The sequence below is a fragment of the Acanthisitta chloris genome, unplaced genomic scaffold, assembly GCF_000695815.1.
Source record: "Acanthisitta chloris isolate BGI_N310 unplaced genomic scaffold, ASM69581v1 scaffold14641, whole genome shotgun sequence".
NCBI lineage: Eukaryota > Metazoa > Chordata > Aves > Passeriformes > Acanthisittidae > Acanthisitta > Acanthisitta chloris.
The window spans coordinates 96-6,146 of record NW_008657722.1 but is presented as its reverse complement, the minus strand read 5'-3'; positions in this window follow the sequence as shown (position 1 = coordinate 6,146).

The window sequence follows — 6,051 nt, the reverse complement described above, 5'->3', positions numbered from 1 at the left end:
CTTACCTTGTTAAATTTGTACCCTTTTCCTATGCATCCCTTCTTGTCTTGGCTGACATTGATGAGATTAGTGTAGTTGTCACTCACAAGTCACGTGTGCCTAGCTTTAATGTTAATGGTTCCTCGTTCATAGCAAATGACAGTTCATAGCACTGTCATTTGTGGGAATGTCTCACAGAACTGTTTCTGTATTGCATAGCTTTTGTTGTGCTTTTGTTGGCTGCTCAAACAAAGCTTTTGGTTTTACTGTCAGCTACTTATAGACTAATATAGGAGCCATGTGTTCTTTCCTTCCAGTCTGTCTCTCAGTGTCTGAGTTTTTCCATGCATTCTTTGTGTTTGTAAAGTGAAATGGGAAAAAATGATAGTGCTTAATATACGACTTCTGTCCCAATAGAAGGAGGAGGTACATCCAAATATGTTTTTTTTCTGGAAAGGGCATTGCATTTTTGCTTCCCCCCACTATGTCTTGTATGAATACTGAGAAGTATGCAATCATCCTTCCCACCCCCAAGATGTTCCTTTAATAAAAGCCCATGAGAAGGGATGAAGTAGAGCTGTTTTTAATCATGAGTCTGGACAGCTGAGCAAAACCCATCTTCTTGGCGGTTTTTTTTTTCTGTGAGTGGGGAAGATAAAGGCACTGTTCTACAAAATCTGTTGCTCCAATGAATGACAGCAAAGATTTCTAGATAGGGGAAACAGTTGCTCATATAGATTTTCTTTCTCTTCGCTTCATATTGAGGAGGCTGAGATAGCAAAGGATGCTTTCAGAGGTGGCTCTGTGTTCCACTCTTCTATCAGATGCCCTCAGGTTTTTTTCATTGCTTTTCTTCAGGAAAGAGCAGAGGGTACTCAGATGCTCAAGGCAGAAGGAACCCCAAATTAGGGATACACTGCTCTCCCTGTAAATGATTTAAGGCTGTACTTGATGTCAGATGTGGTATGGAGGTGAAGTGTTCATTTTCACAGGAGATGCTATCTCTTCTGTGTACTTTTATGCCAGAGTTCAGGTATGTTTTGAAAGATATGTGTTAAAGGAAAAGGTTAATATGTACATTTCCAAGAAGGCTGATCTGTAAGGTGCTGTCTTGGAGGAGCTGGGGGCAGGGAGGAAGTGCTGGAGGTGAGAGTTGATATGATATATACGTGAATGGAGTATATGTTTCCAGAAATAACTCGCCTCACATTCCTTATAGCAAAAAGTACTCTATGACACCTCATATGTATTAAGAAAAGGTTCTTTTTCAGAATTGTCCCTGAGATTTGTTTTGTAAAATTGTATGTATTTCTTGGTGAAAGGGAAGTTTAAGATTTTAGACTTAGGAAATTATTCCTAAACATTGTGGCAGCAATTTTTATTTAAATCTTAATTATCTTGGTTTTAATGGAAGGCTGCCATTAATTTAATTGTACAAATTAGTGGTCAGGAGGTTTGTGGAAATAACACTACTAGTTTCCTTTATATTCCCATGATGAACTAGCACATGCTGATCTACAGTTACTATTTTCTTTACTAATATGAAATCCCTGTCTCTGCTTCCTTGCTGGTAGATTTTTAGAAGTTCAGTGAGCACTGCAAATCGCCTGAAGAGTGGAAAATTCCCCTGTCACACAGATGCCCTTATCAGCAGCAACCAGATGGAGCTCTGAGCAGGCACATTATCAATGTTAAATTGCCTTTTCTGAGTAGAGAGGATTAAAGCATTCCTTCAGAAATGGATGGCATAAGCTGCAAACTTAGGGAGAGTCATATTCAGAAACATGGCTATTTTAAAAACATATGAAAGTATCTTAACAAATGCTGCATATCAAAAGTGTATTATTCTTTCAAGTTGGAGCTGAAATTCTTAAAAAATAATTTGTTTTGAATAAAATAGTCATCCTGTAGTTGCTTCTTAAATATATATATGTGGGGAGGGGATCATTCGTAGCTGAGAGAGATTAAGTGCCTAAAATTCTAGAATAGAATTTAATATGTATTCAGTCACATTGTATGGAACCTAAAATTGTTTGATTTTTAGTTAAAGGACAAAATATGTTTAGAAAGAGCTTTGCAGTTTGGATTGAATTAGCAAAATTAACATTTCAGAATAATAGAATTATATTCCTTTAATTAATGTATGTTGACTTACTAAAATAAACTCTCATATAATGTAACATAAATTGTTTGCTCCAAATCTTGGGCGTAAAAGATAATGCAGGACTGAAACATCCAGTTCCAAAATTAAACAAAGTTACGGAATTTGGCCTAAACAATTGGTGCCTAACTACCAGATGACAGTAACGCTAAGAGAAAGCATCACTGTGACATGCAGAGATTTAGTGACACAGCTCCTCTTTCATACTGATGAGCTGCAGTGAATACCAGTGTTTCATTCAGAATTAACCTCCAAGGCTTTTATTAACTAGCTTATCTATAAAGGTCAGTGCTTTCATTATAATTTAGACTGTTTTCACACTTAGTTAGCTGATGGCATATCCATTGTACAGGCTGTTTGTTTAAAGCAAAGCAGAAGCCCTGCCAATAAAGAGAACACTTTTTAGAGGTATCTGATTGACAGAAATTTAGCTACTCTTTGTATTGTCTTTTCAGATTTGCACATAAATTCCCTTGTTATCAAGGAGCTGTATATGCATACAGAAAAAAAGCCTTAGTATTAGCATTTTCTTGAATTTTTCAATCACAGCACAGTACAGTACTCTCTTAACATAGTACTTGCTAATCAAGCCACTTAGAATCACATGTGACATGTGTATGCTGGGAGTTTGTCGTGACTCTTTCGTGTCCATAGGAGCTTGAATAATGCTGTTCATTCAACACTGTTACCTTTATCTTGTAGAACAAACCTGGAACTTGAGCTGGTCCATCGAGGAGGAAATTTGTGTTCAGGAGGGGCAAGCACAGCTGGGAAAAGATCATGTTTAAGTAAGTTTTATGCTATTAAATGCAGTATAAATTATTAGAGTATTGAATAAAGATGTCTAGTTCTTTCTAACATTTTCTAAATTATGTCAACTCTTTTCTTTTAAAACGTTTTTTTCTGCTATAAGGAGTCTTTTGGGGCTTTGTTTCAGTTTGAGAAATCTGAAAACTCATTTGAACCAATTACTTGTTAGAGCTGTTCATGTTTTGTGAGTGTATTTTATTTAGGAATCAATTGTCATACTATCCATGTAATATTTTAAAATAAGTTCATACTTTCATGAGGAAACCCAGAAGTATTTTAAAGGTGAAGCAGGAAAGCTCTTTCACCCTGGCTGTTGATAGGAATAGTAAAGAAATCTGTTTTTCTAAATAGTAATATATCTCATGACTTGGTCTCATACTTAGAAATAGGCAGCTACCGCATCCTATGTCTTTAATTTCCTAGTTCTTTAAGTGACAGGAGAATTTTGCAAATTTTCTTGCACCAAAACTGTCAGATCTTCATTGTTCTGAAACCTTTAATGCTTGTCAGATAAAGCACTTCTCGTTGTCAGAAGTTATTTTTTTTCTTAACAGAAAATATTTTAATCTGTTACTGGAAAATAAACAGGAATGGACATTTCTTTTGTCAGGAAAAACTGGAAAGCCTGCCAGGATACTACAACTCATGCTTGTTTAAGTCAAGCTCAGGTAGCAATAGCAGCAGATTCAATAGTAGAAGTGTCAGGGAGCTTGGGCCCAACTCTGCCTTTTGCACAGAATTTGTGGGGGATGCTTTCCTCACCCTTTGCAGTGATGAGCCACCAAAGGAATCTCATCACGTCCACATCCCCTCTAGGACAGAAGCCTTCTGTTACTGCCAGGAAATGTAGTTCAACACATTTCACTCGTGTTGTGATTCTGTGAGTGGTTTCAGACTGTACTGCACGTTGCCTTTCCCGACCTTCATTGCCTCCCTGTCTCAGCAGACCAAAGTACCTGAAAAGTGTGTGTGTTTAAAGAACATCTCTAGATCACAGTTTGCAAGTTTGAAGCATTTAATAAATCAGGGTTCTACTTGGATTATGATGTATTTTGAATTGTATGCTCATCCAATAAGATAGACACTTTCTCTCTGAATATTCACTTGCTCATGTGTTACCCATTTCACAGGCATGTGTTTGGAAGAACTTGCTGAGCAGCTTAGGGTGGAGATTTCAGCTTAAAATTGAAAAGTGGTTAAAATATTTCAAGCAAGAAAATTTATAATGGTGTTACACATACTGAGAGTGTATCTCTGTTTTCACATGCCTTTACTAGCCATACAGTTTCTTGACATCTTTGAGTTCAGAAGAATGTGTGCAGGAAGTGACCTGTAATCTGCAGTCATATTTTTATCTCACTAATAGTTTCTCAGAGTCAGGAGATCTGTTTCTCTATGTGATTTATTGTTTTAAGATAAAAGTGGAACGAAATACGTTCATTACGTCTTAAAATAATGTGAAATGTTTGATGTCATATCACTATCAAATTTGTGTTGCATGTACCTATTTAAAAGCTTTAGCTAGATAGATATAAAAAATAATGGGCTTTCTGATGGTGCTTTATGACCAACTGATGACAGTAAGTGCTGGAAGATTATGATTCTGCCGCTAGTGGTTGAACCAGCAGAGTGGTGGGGCAGCTTCCTTGGTGTGTCTCTAGTTTTGCTCTTTCTATTTGACCTGGATCAATTGACACAAAAGGAGGAACTACCTCTAAGTGGTTTTTCTTTCTTTGAGACTATTTGAAGAAAAAAAGAAAGAATTGCCACCAAACTGAGACCTGGTAGTGACACTAAGTGGTTTGTGTAACACATGATCTGATTTTTTTAATATTCTTACACCACCATCCCTTCAGCCTCATCTTGCATGAAGAAGGGCTCTTACATGCTTAGGCCCCGACCTGGAAAGAAAGCATACCTTTTGCTGATGGCCACTGAAAAGGTCTGTCAAGGATTTTAATACATATTTCTCAAGTCTTGAGAGTACTTTAATCGCTGGAGAAATTTCTTTTTGGATAATTATAAAATTGGAAATGTTACATGGAGAGTGAATTTCCACCGGTGAATTATGTCTTCAACAAGACAAGGCAATTTTAAGTCCTCTTTAAATTTTTATATTATCCTTACCTATTTTTCCAGTATTTTTAGTACTTTGCCACTGACTCCATATGTCAGAAAATGAATCAGTTTTCATGTTTATCAAATATATTACTGGAACAAATTATACTTAGAGAAAACAAACTAAGCATAGAGAAAGTTAAAGATACTTTTCACACTTGAGAAGTATGGAAATTGTCATCTTAATGAGAAGCTCTAAGTAAGATTACATCAACTGTTGTTTTGAAAAGTGTGTTAGTTTACAAAATATAAAAAGGTTTTGAAGTACGTAACTTTTGGTTGCAAATCCACTGTGAAACTGTGCATTAATTGTCTATCTAAAGGGTAAAATAGCCCAGTAAGGAAAACTTTTTATAGAATCATGAAGTGGCTTGGGTTGGAAGGGACCTTGCACTTGTTTTTTTCTACATTTCTGGTTAGAATGGTAAGTTTTCTTCTTTACATCTAAATCAGTCATATTGGTGTTTCTAATATTTATCTTGCATTTCAGAAAACAATGAAACAGGTGAAAGGCACTGTGTACATGCATGTGTTGTTGCATTAAGCATCATGGAGACATGAATTCATTGGTGAAATGTTCATATGCTGTATGTGTTTTGCATTGGTACTTTGTACAGTTGTTATGCAGTAGTCCAGTCTTAGTTAATAGATTTGGTTTTAAATGTAAGGTCCTCCTGGAACAGACCTGTACAGCGTTTCCATTTGGTATTATTGTACTTAGGTTTGGACATTAGGCTAAATCTGACCAGCAGAATGAGTTTTACATGTACAGCAGGGTTTGTTTTCACTAAGCTATTATTTAATTATGTTTCCTTCATTGCCCGTTCCATATTGTTGCATTTAAGAGATAAGAAGTTGCAGTACTTTAGGTATGTGTTCAGTCATAGATTTTATTGTCTTTCTATATTAATTTATTTTTTCAAAAGCTAATCCTGTTTTTATAGTTCCACTTAAAATGTGCCATCAGTTTCTTCATTGTCCTG